The sequence below is a fragment of the Phyllostomus hastatus genome, unplaced genomic scaffold (assembly GCF_019186645.2).
Source record: "Phyllostomus hastatus isolate PE091 unplaced genomic scaffold, TTU_PhHast_1.1 phas_contig_210, whole genome shotgun sequence".
NCBI classification, from domain to species: domain Eukaryota; kingdom Metazoa; phylum Chordata; class Mammalia; order Chiroptera; family Phyllostomidae; genus Phyllostomus; species Phyllostomus hastatus.
This window is the reverse complement of record NW_025333737.1, coordinates 13,493,034-13,508,765: the sequence shown is the minus strand read 5'-3', so window position 1 is coordinate 13,508,765 and position 15,732 is coordinate 13,493,034. Positions and strand designations below refer to the sequence as shown.

Here is a 15,732-nt window from a genome sequence, read left to right as displayed (position 1 = left end):
CCTTCAGCTAATAAATATTCATCGCACCCCTATTATATGCTGGCAGGACATACAGTGCTACTTTGTATAGGGTGGGGAGCGAAGGCTTCTGTGAGGAGGTGACATTTGAGCTTAAACCTGAACTTTAAAGAAGCCATCCATGTGAAGATCTGGGGAAGAAAGTTCTAGACAGAGTGGACCAAGCATGTTTAGGAAAAAATAGGACTTACTTGGTTAGTACACTTCTGTGATCCTGGCCAGGTTTCTTGGCTACTGTTTTGTCATATGGAAAATGCAAATGATTACAGTACCCGCTAGAGTATAGCGCTGCTGCGGGTAGTAAATAACATCATGCGCAGAAGGAGCCCAGCACAGTGCCTGGAATTCAGCAAACACTTAATAAAGGTTAGTGGTCATAATAATTATGATTTCATTATTACATATTGTTTTACTAATGAGAGAACACTGAGAAGTACAGGGAAAGTGCAATGATATTTTACAAAGTTAACAGTCAGGAATCAGGTCTGAATTCAGTCCTGGGGCTACCACATCATAGTATAATTCACATCATCGTCTACCTTGCTGAGCTTTAGCTCTCTCAGCTGTAAAATGAAAATGAAAATAGATTGCATAGATTGCTTTAAGGATTAAATGGGAAAATACACACAAAGCATTTAACACAAGACTTGGTAACATAGAAAATTCTTTAAAATTTTGTCTTTTGATTGTTGTCTTTTAAGTCTGTGGAGATTAAGTCTCCACCATCCCATCATCCTTCTGGGAAGAACACAATCAGTTCAGTGACGTCAGCCCAGACCCCTCTCTGGCTTACCCTTCAATTCATCAGCGAAGTGAATAATATATTTGCAGCAATGGCGCCTTACATGTGTTTTTCCTTTACATCCCAGTGTATGTTAGTCATGCAATTCTTTTCTAAAATAATTATTTTATTTTATTTTTTTAAAGATCTCATTTATTTATTTTTAGCCCTGACTGGAAATTGAACCAGCAACTCCTTAGTTCACAGACCAGCACTCAATCCATGGAGCCACACCAGCCAGGGCTAATTATTTTATTAATTATACAAGAAAATGATTAGCATATTCTTCTAACTTAAAAAATTAAAATAAAACATGTACATCTAAACCATGGTAAGATGACGTTTCACATCCATTAGGATGGCTGTAAGTTTGGAAAAGGCAGGGTCATAACAAGTATTGGTGAGAATGCGGGGAAATTTGAAACTCTATACCCTGTTGGTAAGGATGTAAAATGGTGCGGCACTGCAGAAAACACTCTGGCAGCTCCTCAAAAGGTTAAATGTGAGAGTCCACGTGACCCTGCAATTCTAACCCTAGGTATACAGCCAAGAGAGGTGAAAACATGTCTGTGCAAAAACTAGTACCTGGATGTTCATAGTAGTGTCATTCATAATTGCCAAAACAACCGATGTCCATCAACTGATGAATGAATGGCTGGTCATCAGTGGTCTGTCCACACAATGGAATACTATTCAGCCTTAAAAATGGGAGAGGACATGCTGACACATGCTACAACATGGATGAACCTTGAGGACATTATGTATGGCAAGTGAAGTAAGGCAGACACAAAAGCACAACTATTAGATGATTCCACTCACACTAGATCCCTAGAGTAATGAAATCCACAGAGGCAGAAAGCAGAATGGTTGCTAGGGGTTGGGGGAAGGAGTTACTCTCTAATGAGTTCGGAGTTTCAGTTTGAGAAGATGAGAAATTTCTGGAGATGGATGGTGGGGATGGTGGCACAGCAGTGTGAACACACCTCATGCCACTGCCCTGTACACTTGAAAATGATAAATGGGTTTTATTTATGTCTATTTTCCATGAAAAGTTATGTTTCGTGAAAGAAGCCAGACCTAAAAGACCACATGTTGTATGGTTTCATTGATATGAAATAAATAGGCAAATTCATAGAGACAGAAGGTAGATTAATTGTTGCCAGGGGATGGGCGAGGGGAGAATGGGAAGTAACTGCCGATGGTTACCCGGCTTCTTTTCAGGGTGACGAAAAGGTTCTTATATAGTGGTAATGGTTGCACTAACTTCTGAATATATTCAAACCCACTAAATGGTATACTTATTTTCAAGGATGAATTCTATGGTATGTGAATTGTATCAGAATGAAAATTAATAAAAACTATATAAGGGGTACAAGGAATGGGGGGAAGATTACAGATATGCCTTAAGTCTTCTTTAATCATCTCCTCTCACCCATCAGCAACAAAGGTACTTTCAACAGATACTATTATTAGCAATTACTGCAGTAAAATTTCTAGTTCCTTTTCTAACATTTGTGTGTGTGCATGTGTGTATAGTAACTCTCCACAGCAAATATGCAAGATGATTTGATTTTCTTTTCTTTGTGATTTTAATACTTTTAATTTTTTTCTCTTTTACTGTGTCTCTGGTTCCACAGCGTCCTGCCCCCGCCCCTGGCACCCCCACCCCTCCCTTTATGGACTTGCTCTGTCTCATTTGGACTCTGCTTCAACTGGTCTGGTTTTCTCTTTAATCAGATCTCCAGGAACCAATTTATTACCATTGAAAATCATCTAACAAGCTTTATTTTGATCATTGTTAAAAAATTCTTTTCTTCTTTTTGGATAACACAGTCACTAAGTAAAAAAATGTTATCATTTACTCGACCAGTAAAAGACAACACTTAGAAAATTTGAAAAACATGCACTGGTCGGGTCGGTTTACCTGATGATAAAAATGATTGCAGCTAGAAGCTGCGTCTCCCAGACAATGGTTGTAGATTTGCTGTGCGCCCTGAAAGCGTGAAAATGTATCGCCCAGCATCTTGATAAGGAAATCAATTACTTACCTCATTCTGAGTGAAGAGAATGAAAGGATTTTTTTTTTAAAACAGTAGGAATAAAACAAATTGGGAAGAGGCACACATTTTAAACTAGCATTGCTTTGCTTGAAAAATAAAGTCTTTATGCTTTCAAATATTCATGGTGATTTTTATTCCTTTATTCCTGAGTCCTCAGAGGCCACTGAGCACACCCATCCTGGAAGCAGCCAACTGCCAGCCTTCGGCCATACCCGATGTCGTTTTTCTCAGCTTGCCGGGACAGTCACCCAAACAGAGTGGCCTCTGATCCTCCCCACCACATGCATCCCATTCAGGAGTCGCAGCTCCTGCTGGCCTGGGCATAGAAAACAAATTTCATTTCTGGGGGGAAGTGACACAGAATCTGTTTTTTGAACTGGGTGTCCATTGTCCTGGAGTTAATTCTCTGGGTCCTCGTGGCTCCCTGAACAGCCCTAGCAAACAGGAATTGAAGCAAGCACAGGATTTTCAAAGCTCCAGTGAGTCTTCCTGACGGGTCATTTCCCCTGAGCCCTATAGGGACAGAATATTTTTATTTCTCGATCGACAAAAGCTACCCCAAGTACTCTCAGCCCCTTCATTATCTTCTCGCCCTCACAGACACCGCTTTCTCAGCCAGAAGCTATAAAGCCAACGTCTTAGGAGATTCGGAATTTTATTAAAAATGTATTTGCTTTACTCAAAAGCGAATCTATGTTAGCTTGATCATTAAATGAATGACCTTTTTCTAGTGGAAGGGGAGGTGGTAAATGAACATGGGGCTCATTTGCCAACTGATACTGAAGGCATAAAATAAATAAGAGGCTGGTGGGGGTGGGTAGGGAGGAAAGCTTCCCACACCTTGGCTGGGATACTGTATCCATGAATTGAGATGGAAGAAAGGGACATCTGCTTTGCCCTGCCCTAGGAACACACACACCCCTACACCCACACACAGTAGATTGCCCTTAACGGCAGCCATGGCCAGGCTGGACCTAATTTCTTAGGCTCTGCCTTCAGCCAGGGCCACTGTAGTCTTAAACCAGGACTATGTCTTGCTTTGCTGATTCTCTGCCTTGTGTCATGTTCAGAAAACTAGTCCCAGATCACAGAGGCAAGGAGCAGAAGGCATTCTTGCAGATATGCCTAGGCCTATTTACATAGACGGAATCCCATGGCCAGAGCAGTGGCCCAGAAGTGAACGAATCTAGCAAGGGGCCTCAGACTGCCTGCAGCTCTGCCTCCTTCCTGAACCCTCCACTAGGGGACCCTGGGCTCAGCATAACTGAGGAGGGGCCTGGCCAGGCTGCAGGACAAGTGGAAATGAAAGTATTATAAGACCCTCAATCTGGTTCTGCTTGCAATCCTTTTTTAAAAAAGATTGTATTTATTTATATTTAGAGAGAGGGGAAAGGAGAGAGAGAGGGAGAGAAACTTCAATGTGTGGTTGCCCCTCACGCACCCCCTACTGGGGACCTGGCCCTCAACCCAGGCATGTGCCCTGACTGGGAATCAAACCAGCGATTCTTTGGTTCACAGGCCAGCACTCAATCCACTGAGTCATACCAGCCAGGGCTTTTTTTTTTTTTTTTTTTTTTAAGATAGTGGATGTATCTTTGCCTTATAAAAACACTTGAGTATATACTGATCAGAATTTTTTAACTGTCATGGAAGGATTGGTAGTAAGGATAGATTTGAATTTGTTAATTGAATTTATCAGGATGACATTGGTTAATAAAATCATATAGGTTCTAGGGGTACAATTCTATAATACGTCATCTGTATATTATATTGTGTGTTTATCACCCCATTAAAATGCTTTATGAAGAAATCAGGGTGTAGTATTTAAAACCCAAATAATTTTGTATCTCCAGGGATGGCAGTTAAAAACCCTATCTCAATATAAGTCCTGAGCAGTTGGAATACATGGCAGTGCCCCTAGCATTGGGCAATGGCCCGCTCTCTTCCAGGGCCTGATAAAAGGGTCCAACCTAGCCCGCTGGGCATTCTTTTTCCCTTGATGACCTCATCAGACCCACCTGAGCCTTGGTCCGGAGGTTCCAGACCAACAGCATGGGCGCCACCTCCAGGCCAATCCCGAGAAGTGTAGTTTTTGTCAGCTGGACTGATGTTACCAGACGTGTTCATTCTGGACAGAGGGTAACCATCCTCAAAATTCAGGGCAAATGGTCTAGGCTCCTGAGATGGGGACACTGTTCTCCAAGAAATTCTAGAATCTAGGGTTTTTGGGGGCTCAAGAGTCTGGCTGGGCCCTGGCTAGTGTGGCTCAGTTGGTTGGGCGTCGTCCCGCAAACTGAAAGGTCACTGGTTCAATTCCCAGTCAGGCACATGCCTGGGTTGTGGGCTCCTGGCTCCATCCCTGGAGTGTTTGCAGAAAGGCAACCAATGAGTGTTTCTCTCTTACATGGAGGTTTCTCTCCCTCTCTTTCTCCCTCCCTTTCCCCCTCCCTAAATTTTTTTAAAAGGGGGAGCGTGCTTGTTCTACCCCCTACTTTCCCACCCCGTTTGCCCCAAGAATAAACAGAGATGGGCTTCCTCTTACACCAGCCTCTGTGTGTGTTTGGTTTCAGGGATTACTCTTTATTTCTAACTCATCCTTGACCTCCCCGCAATCAGTCTGGCCTTACAATCTCAAAGCCAGCACTTCCTGCCTGTCTCAAGAAGTCCCCAGCCTAAGTGACTTCCTCTTCTGGGACACCATATGAAGAAACCAGGATGATTAATGCCCATGAACTTGTGGAGAAGACAGAATTTCTAATGAGCTAGGTGGCCTTCAGGAAGGGGGTTGCTCACCACCTGATGGCCAGCAGTGCCTGGAGCACACCTGCTCAGCTCATGCATCACCACCGACTTCAAACAGCTGGATTCCCACATCTGCCAGCTAAACAGACCAAACTGCTGCAACAGCTGGGGATGGCGGGGAAGCCCCACCTCCAAAACCTGCACCTGAGAACTTTGCTTTGTTGCTGCTGGTCTAAATTATTCTGCCAAACCACCATCCAGCTGGCTGAAATCCAATCCACCTGAAGATGAGGCATGCACAGCATCCTCTTTGACCTGAACAGCCACCAACGCCCTGGCAGCGGGACCACACACATCACGCTGGGATCGAACAGGATGCGACTTAGCATGCTGCAAAGTATCATTCAAAATCCTGAACAATGTGGTCCAGGTCCAGGGGATCTTTGGGTGGCCCTGTAGTCTGGTCTGGAAACTGTCCATAAAATCTATCAGCTCTTGCCCTGGCTGGTGTAGCTCAGTGGATTGAGCGCGGGCTGCAAACCAAAGTGTCACAGGTTCGATTCCCAGTCAGGGCATGTGCCTAGGTTGCAGGCCGTGACCCCCAGCAACCGCACATTAATGTTTCTCTCCCTCTCCCTCTCTCTCTCCCTCCCTTCTCTCTCTAAAAATAAATAAATAAAATCTTTAAAAAAAATCTATCAGCTCTTGAGTCACAGGTACTGTGGCTGAGAATAGGCAGCGACAGCAACATCCCTAAGGGTTAATGTACTATCTTCTCCATAGCCATCACGTCATCATGGTGGGAAGTGGGGATCCTGACTGGACCTTTACACTGGATTCTTGGGAATACATCGATCAAGCTCTGGAGAACTCTCTGCTGCTCCCTGCCCACCAGGAAATGCAGCTGCACCAGACATCTTAATTCTGCAAAATCTGCATACAGTTCATCAGCTTCCTGTGTCCAAAATACAGATACACATCTACTATGGCTTCCATCCCTTCAACCTTCTAAATCACCAACCACCTTACCAGCAAACTGCCAGGACCACAAACAAACAAACAAGAAAAGAAGAAAAATGAAACAAAAGGAAAAAATCCCAAAACTAAAAAAATAAAAATAAAAAAATAAACACACACAAAGAAAATGAAGAGCTCAGTTGGTTGGGCATCATCCTGCATAGTGAAAGGTCACTGGTTTGATTCCTGGTCAGGGCATTTGCCTGGGTTGTGGGTTTGGTCCCTGGATAGTACATATATGAGAGGCGACCAACCAATGTTTCTCTCCCTCTCTTTCTCCCTCCCTTCCCCTTCTCTAAAAATAAATAAATAGCCCTGGCTGGTGGGTCTCTGGATTGAGCTCTGGCCTGTGAACTGAAAGACTGCCGGTTCAATTCCCCATTGGGCACATGTCTGGTGTGCAGGCCAGGCCCCAAGGTGGAAGTGTGAGAGAGGCAACCAATCACCGTTCTCTTATACATCGACGTTTCTCTCCTTCCCTTCCCCTCTCTCTAAAAATAAAATAAAAATAAATAAAATATATTTTGAAGATTTTATTTATTTATTTTTAGAGAGAAGGGAAAGGAGGGAGAGAGAGAGGGAAACATGAATGTGTGGTTGCCTTGAGAGCGCCCTTCACTGGGGACCTGGCCCACAACCCAGGCATGTGCTGTGACTGGGAATTGAAACAGCAACCCCTTGGTTCACAGGCCAGTGCTCAATCCACTGAGCCACACCAGCCAAGACCTAAATAAATAAAATCTTAAAAAAAAAAGAAAACATAGAAAAAAAAATGGAAAAAAAATCACCTGGACCTCAAGGGTTTGAGCCCTAAGAATATACATCAGAATCACCTGAGGACATCTTAAAAAACCAAGTTCCCAAGGGAAGTAGACACTTATCCCATCACTTGACTTCCAACAAAAGCATAAAAGCAATCCAGTGGGGACAGGAAAGCATCTCCAATAAATGTTGCTAGAAAACTGGATATCCATACAAAGGTAAAAAACAAATCTCAACCCCTTACCTCATACCACACACAAACATTAATTCAAGATGGATTCTAGGCCTGAATATAAAAGCTAAAACTATAAAGCTTTCAGAAGAAAACATAAGAGAGTATCTTCACCATTCAATACACACAAAGGTTTCCTAAGACACAGAAAACAATACCCATAAAAGAAAAACAAATTAATTAATTAGAATTATCAACATTTAAAACTTTTACTCATGGAAAGATACCATTAAAAAATCGAATAGGCTGAGTGAGCGTGCTCTCAGAATGCATATCTGACAAAGGGGAAGTATCTAGGATATAAAAAGGATTCTTGAAACTCAGTAATAGAAACAATACAATTTTAAAATAGGCAAAGGATCTGAGGACACTTCACAAAGGAACATGTATGAATGACCCATATGCACATGAAAAAGGGCTCTCCCTCATCCATGCACCAGGGAAATGCAAGCTAGAGCCACAACGAGAGACTTCCGCACTCGCACCAAAATGGCTAAACTTCAAGACTGAAAACGAATGCTGAAGAGGGTGTGGAGTGACCAGAGGGCCATACAGTTTGGGTGGGAGTTTAAAATGGCACAAGAACTCTGGGGAAATGTATGATAGTTTCTCATAAAATTAAACATACACCTTACCTTATGACCCAGTGCATCTGTTCCTATGTATTCCATGAGGAATGGAAACACGTGACCACACACACACAAAGTTGTACAAAAACATTTATGGAAGCTTTATTTGTAATAGCTAGGAAGTAGAAGTAGTTCAGGTGTCCATCAACAGGAGAAAGGCTAAAAAATCCTGGTGTTTCATACAACTGATTATTACTCAGCAGTAAAAAGAGACCATTACTAATGTATACAACAGAAATCCCCAAAACATTGTTAAAAGTTAAGGAAGCCAAGACGCAAGAGAAGATAATCTATTTGACTCCCTTTAGGTGGAGTTTTGGTACAGGCAAATCTATGGCGAAAAAAGTCCGAGGGGAGGTCACCTCTGGGGAGATGGGGGAGGGCCTGGGTGGGAAAGAGCCCAGGGTGATGGTTCGGGTCTCCACAGAGGTTTGGCCTGGATGGGTGCACACATTCACCAAACTCATCGAAGGGTATATTTCATACCTGTGCATTTCACTGTACATGTATATAAGTTTGACCAAAACAACATTTAAAACTCATAAACAAACACATGGTAGGTATGATGAAGAACAGTGATGTTAGTAACTTGCTCTGAAATGCATAAAAAATAAAGATGGGTTGATGGATGAATAGAATGGTGGAAAAACGGATAGACCTGTGATGCAAATAACAGTAAAACATAAACCACAGGATCTTATGGTGGGTGTATTTGTAATGACTGCACAATGTTTTCAATTATCCGGGGAGGTCATAGGAATGCAAAACTAATTGGCCATTTTTATTTCTTACATGGTAAACATATGTGGATGTTTGTTTTACTTTAGTCATATTCTTTTTTTTAAATTTATTTTTTTAAAGATTTTATCTATTGTGCCCTGGCTGGCATAGCTCAGTGGATTGAGCGCGGGCTGTGAACCAAAGTGTTGCAGGTTCGATTCCCAGTCAGGCCACATACCTGGGTTGCAGGCCACGGCCCCCACCAACCACACATTGATGTTTCTCTCTCTCTCTCCCTCCCTTACCTCTCTAAAAATAAATAAATAAAATCTTAAAAAAAAGATTTTATCTATTTTTACAGAGAGGGGAAGGGAGGGAGAATGAGAGAGAGAAACATCAATGTGTGGTTGCCTCTCATGTGCCCCTTACTGGGGACCTGGCCCACAACCCAGGCACGTGCGCTGACTGGGAATCAAACTGGCAACCCTTTGGTTCACAGCCTGCACTCAATCCATTGAGCTACACCAGCCAGGGCTACTTTAGTCATATTCTTGTCATTAACATATTCCAAGTTAAATAAATTAATTAACAAAGAAATAAGTAAAATGTACCAGGTGATTTAGACATCTACTCCCGGTTGAGAACCGCTGGGCTCTAAGAGCCAGGAAGTCTCCAAGTGCAGCTTGGAGTTGAGCTACAGACATTTACCCAGACGGGGCAGAATGAGTTTCCTAAAGCTGCTGTAACAAAATACCACAGACATAATGGCTTAAAACAACAAAAATGTACTATCTTTCAGTTCTGGACATCAGAAGTTGGCTGAGTTAGAATCAAGGTGGGGGCAGGGCTGTGTTCCCTCTGGGGGCTCTGGAAGAGAATTCATTTCCTTGCTTTTCCTAGGGGCCAGCCTCTGTGTTCTTGGGCTCTCGGCCCCTTCTCCCGTCTTCCGAGCCGGCAGCATAACATCTTCAAACCTCTCCCGACTCTGACTTTTCTGCCCCACTCCCATATTTAAAGGACCCTTGCAATCCCATGGAGGCCACCCAGATAATCCAGGATAATTTCCTTTCTTTTAAGGTCATTTTTTTAATTTTAAAGATTTTCTTTATTTATCTTTAGAGGGGGAGGGAGAAAGATAGGGAGAGAAACATCCATGTGTGGTTGCCTCTCGCACATGCCCTATGGGGGGACTTGGCCCACAAACCAGGCATGTGCCCTGACTGGGAGTTGAACCAGCGACTCCTAGCTTCACAGGCCGGCCCTCAATACACTGAGCCACACCAGCCAGAGTCTTCATTCCATTTGCAACCTTAATTCCCCTTGCTATGTAACATACTTTCACAGGATGTGGACATCTTTGAGGAACTGTTACTCTGCTTACCACCAGGCTCTGCCCACCTGTAAGTGGCTCCCCAGGTAAGGAGAAGTACCGTGATTCCTGACACACATGTCATCCAGCCTTGATGAAAACAGAAATGCCAGTCCTTGAAGAGCCATGACACTGCTCTTTGTTCACGTGGCTCCAACCATCTTCAACTACTCTCTACCAGCCCCAGACCACATATCCCCACAACCAGCCCAGACAACTCAAGAGGGGCAAGGGTGACATGTGGTACAGCAAATACTGAACCCCACCTACAATGTCAACTCCAATGGTTGGTGCTAACAAATGGTATGAGCTGGCAGATCCATTATTGACCCCAATGTCCCCATCAAAACCTCTTCTGAAGAGGCAAGACATTCCATGGGGTGAGTGAAGGATGCCCTACAATGCCTGGAGGACTTAGAGGAGTCTGATTCTGGCTCTATATTTGGCCAGCCCAGAGACCCTCAGAAGTCAGCTCCTGAATGTCGTCTGACAGCCCAAAGTCTTGGCCTCTGAATAACTGTAAGAGATGCCATTCATGTAGCTGACATGGGAAGGACTAAGGGAGGAAGAGGCTGGGAAAGAAAATGAGTTCTATTTCGGACTTGTTAGGTTTGAGATACCTAGTAGATAAATATTTGGTTGTACAAGTTCTTGTACAGCATGAGTTGTAACTATTTATAGTCATATTTGTTGTAATAAAATCTTTACCTCAATGTTTTCCTTTTTATGCTGATTTTTCAAGAGACAGAAAAGACTGAATACCCTCAGGACACTGTGCTGCACACTGGTGATTTCACAAAGGGCTTTCATTTCCTCTCCCTCATTCTGTGTCCTCTTCCTGGCCCCCACCAGGAAGATCCTTTATCTGTTCAAACAGGGCAGGTTGCGGGGAGAGCTTTCATTTCTGAGCACTGCGTGTTAGAAGATGCACAGGAGGATGATGGAAAAGAGCACGTTGTTACAACTGGAAATAAACCTCTAGAAACTGCTGGTTTGACTGTTGTACAACTGTGAGGTGCGTGGAACGGCTGGCACACCTGACTTCCACAGTTCAATCTCAGGTTAGTTTTCAAGTCACGTGAGTAGAAGGTCAGATGTCAGGCAATGTTTTATCAGTGGCTTTGAGGGCGGGGGCTGAAAGAGTCAGAGGGGGCTGAGAGGATGGGACTCTGGCGTCACTCTGTGTGTCCAAGGGAAACTCACTGTTATGTATTACATGGCCACTGTCCCATAGCTAAAGCCTCTGAATCGGAAGACTGTCATATAAAAAAATTTGTACCACTTTTTAAGAAAATTTTTATTGATTGATTTGAGAGAGAGAGTGCGCGCGTGAGAGAGAGGAAACATCAATGTGTTGTTCCACTGATTTATGCATTCCTTGGTTGAATCTTATACATGCCCTGACCAGGGATCGAACCTACAACCTTGTGTATCAGGATGACACTCTAACCAACGGAGCTACCCAGCCAAGGCCTCTGCCACTTATCACAAAGTATGAAAACAGCCTTGGCTAGGTCACTCTTACCTGTCTAGTTGAGGACCCAGCCATCTGGAACCCAGTGTCCCTGGTTCAAGGAGTCTCAGTCAGGGACAGTGGCCTTGCTCCCCACTTCTGCATGGATATATCATGGGAGACAATATGCTTCAGTCCCCTGATTTTGCCAGGGGGAAAACAAATGCAGCTTTGGTGCCACCCGTGATGGTCAGTTCAGTGCCTCAATGTGACTAAGGTATAGTACCCAGTTGTTCAATCAAACACTAACCCAGCTGCTGCCAGTGAAGATATCTTACACATGTGATTTAAGAAATCAACTTAATTGAAGAAAAGGAGATTATCCTTGATAATTTGGGTGGGCCTCATTCAATCAGTTGAAACACCTTAAGAATGGAACTGAGGTTTCCAACAGATTGCAGACTTGCAAACCCCCCAATTACAACCAACTTCTTGTGATAAATCAATCTTTCTTTCTTTCTTTTCTTTCTTTCTTTTTCTTTCTTTCTTTCTCTCTCTCTTTCTCCCTCCCCCCCTTTCCTTTCCCTCCCTCCCTCCCTTCCTTCCTTCCTTCCTTTTTCCTTCCTACCTACCTACCTACCTACCTATGCCTAAATCATGAGGCCAGGACCATGGGCTAGGTCCCCATTCCTCTGTCAGGAGAAAGATGATAGCTCCAGGCTCTTGTTCTGACACCAAGTGTCACAAAGCACATTTGAAAGAAAAAGGAGGCCCAAGCAGGCCTCTCACCACGATGCCTGTGCTTCTGGAAAGTTGAGCTGAGCATTTTCTTTGTGAACAAAGAAAGCGTATTTAGCCTCCATTGCCTTATTTTCAGTGAAGAATCTTGTTTCAGAGACTAACGTATAAAGAATTCTAGCAAATTGGCCTTTACTAGGGGTTTTTGTTTTCTTTAGGTTTGGGTAACCAAGGTCACATTAAAGAAAATTTTGCACAAAGTAAACACTTCATCCGTAACCCCACCACCTTAATTAAAACTATTTCCATAGTCACACAGTCACTCCTATCACTTATTTATTGAGACTCGGCCACATGCCAGCCACTGTACGTACATCACTAAACAGAGTATTAAAATCATCCTCATTCTAGTGTATCATTCTGCTTAAAAAGCAGGCTCATAACTGGCTCATAAACATTGGTCATGTTTTCACATTGTCTTCACGATTATAATTTAAAAATACATTATAAAAAATTTTGGAAAATAAGTGGGAAAAAATCCTACCCCAACACATAACCCATTACTTTTTCTATATAGTTCCCTATACACTTTTATACAAGATAGTGATCATATATTCTGCTTTTCCTAACATTATGTCCCAAGCATTTCCCCATGTTATTACCTATTCTGGCGAAACAGCCTTTGCTTATAGAAAGTTTCAGCCTTACTGGCATTTTCCAGGTTCTCCCTGCAGTTGGCGTGTTAAGCATGGCAGGAAAGGTGTCAAAATGATTCTCTGAACTGGAATTGGCTTTAGTGGTTTCTTGTGTTGCGAACAGTCTGGCTCTGTGGGGGCCTCTGCTTTCAGGACTCAGTCCTGCCCATGTGTGAGCCTGGGTTCTCCTCCATGAGGCCCTTTCAGAAGCGACAGTAGGGGTGAGACCAGCTTAGCTTTGAGCTTCTTCCCATTGCACCCTTCACTTGCCTTCCCCCCCCAACCCATTTCTGATGCCACACAGTCCCGGGCTCAAAACTACACCTAGCCACTCAGCACAGTGACCACAAGTGAGTCCCCTCACATCTCTGACCCTCTCTGATTCCTCACTGGGGGATGCAGCACTGTCTTCACAGGGCTGTTGTCCATACGTGAAATGACGTGCTGCAAGTGTGGAGCAGGGGACTGGCTCATAAATGGTGGTTATGTTTGTGCCGAGTGGTCATTCTGCGCCCGAGGCTGGAGCGCCACATCCGAGCCCCTCTGCCTGGGCCTGACCTGCAGACTCCCAACCAAACGAAGAAACTGCGATTGAGTTTGGCTCCTGTGAGCCTGTTTCCCAGACCTCCTAAACTTCTAACTCTTCAAGCCTTGTCCCTTGTTTCAGCTTCCTGACAAGAAGTGGCAATCCGCTTTGTGACCAGCGGCAAGCTCCGAACTATGAAGGTCCCATCACCTTTGCTATCTCGCTCCCTCCCTCTTTGCTTTGGATGCCCCAATATAAGCTCCCACCTACACCAAAGAACTGCTACAGGCTGATGCCTAGCCGGTCCGTGCCCCTGATGCAGCCTGCACTGCGTGCAGTCATGCAGCTCCACTGAGCAAAGTGCCTTCTACACACATGCTTTGCTGTGTAAGAAAGAGATACGATTAAATGAATTACTGAGCTAAATAAATAGGTAAAAATAAAACCTTAAGTGTGGATGGCAATTAACACGACATACAAAGCAACTGCTGGCAAGTTATCACCTTTGATTATCACAAGAGTCCCAGCTAACTAAGAATGGTTTAGTTAGCCTTATTTTTGAAGCTGGGGAATTAAGACACAGAAAAGTGAATTACTGAGGCTTGTTAACTTAGTGGTGGTGCTAAAAACAAGTATACTCTCGCTTCTAATTTAGTGTCTTTCCCATGATTCTATCCTGCTTCCAGAAATGACTAATAGCCCCTTCATTATCTCTCTGGCATATACAGTTTTGAAGACGTTTATTAATGACTCCAAATGAGTTCGCCCTTCCTAGCTGGCTATTAGAAAAAAGGAAGGACTTGAAATTAACGAATGTAATATAGAAGAAGCCTACCTATGGCCACATTGAAGACTGCAGAAGCTAGCTGCCTTGGCCGCTTCAATTTAAAAAGGACGAAAGAGATGGGAGTGAGTTTGAAGGCAGCAAGGGGGGACATAGGGAAGGGGAGAGGACTTTCAGTCCCAATGCCAGACCCATTTCTGTTCGGTTCCCTCAAACCCTGGGCTGCCTTCGGGAACTGCTGCGGGTTCAGGGAAGCTGAACTGTCAAGGTGGCTGGCCCTTCCCCAGTGTTGGCGACAGGCTGCTGAAGCATGAGGAGGAGCAGCTGACTCCTCAGCAAGCTGTCTTGGGGAGGAGGGGTGACATTTTCAAGGTGCTGATTCCTATAGGCTCCCTAAGATATCTCCCTTGTCCTTCTAGAACACAGAGTTGATTAAGCCCTTCCGCCCACCAGGACCCTGGGGCCTGGTCTTCCCCAGCCAGTCTTTGTGAAGACCAGGCCCAAACTCTGGCTGACCTGCCACACTGTTTTACTGATAGTTTACTGCGTTCTCCCAGAGTTCCCCTCACTGGGTGGGCCCCAAGGAGGCAGCCGGGCCCAAGGTACCCCTGGAGTTGGTTTACTCTGGACAAGTCACTCAGCTCTCATCCTGTTAGCTTCTTCACAGGGGTTTTAGTGTCCACATTCCTCCGAGTGTTATTGTGAATATAAGGAGGAGAGGATAATATTAAAGTACCATTTATAGTGAAGTTTTATACACTCATAAAAATGAGTTATTCAGGCGTGACTCAGTTATGAACTTAAAAATAAAAAATAACCCTGGCTGGTGTGGCTCAGTAGATTGAGTGCCAGCCTGTGAACCAGAGGGTCACAGGTCCAATTCCCAGTCAGGGCACATGCCTGGATCGCCGGCCCGGTCCCTAGCATGGGGCATGTAAGAGGCAACCACACATTGATGTTTTTCTCCCTCTTTTTCTTCCTCCCTTCTCCCTCTCTGCAAATAAATAAAATATTTTTAAAAAGATTTAAAAAATAGTTCTTAAGACGACCTCCAATTAGGATTTGAGTAGCCTCAACCAACACTCTTTGCTACGGGTAGGGCCAACAGGCCATTTCAACAATTTTAACAAATAGACAAGATTGGGCTAGAAAAGCCCTACATTTAGAAAGCATTTTGTACTGATTGAATATGTGTGTACATATATA

General features: G+C 43.9%; 1 long non-coding RNA gene across 1 annotated transcript; it reads left to right on the top strand.

Annotated features, from left to right (window-relative positions):
• The first annotated feature begins 336 nt into the window (after window positions 1-336).
• Window positions 337-14,903, top strand: LOC123817333. The gene is made up of 3 exons (XR_006785400.1): window positions 337-384; window positions 11,183-11,391; window positions 13,884-14,903. It is a non-coding gene; the product is annotated as an uncharacterized LOC123817333 (long non-coding RNA).
• The last annotated feature ends 829 nt before the right edge of the window (window positions 14,904-15,732 follow it).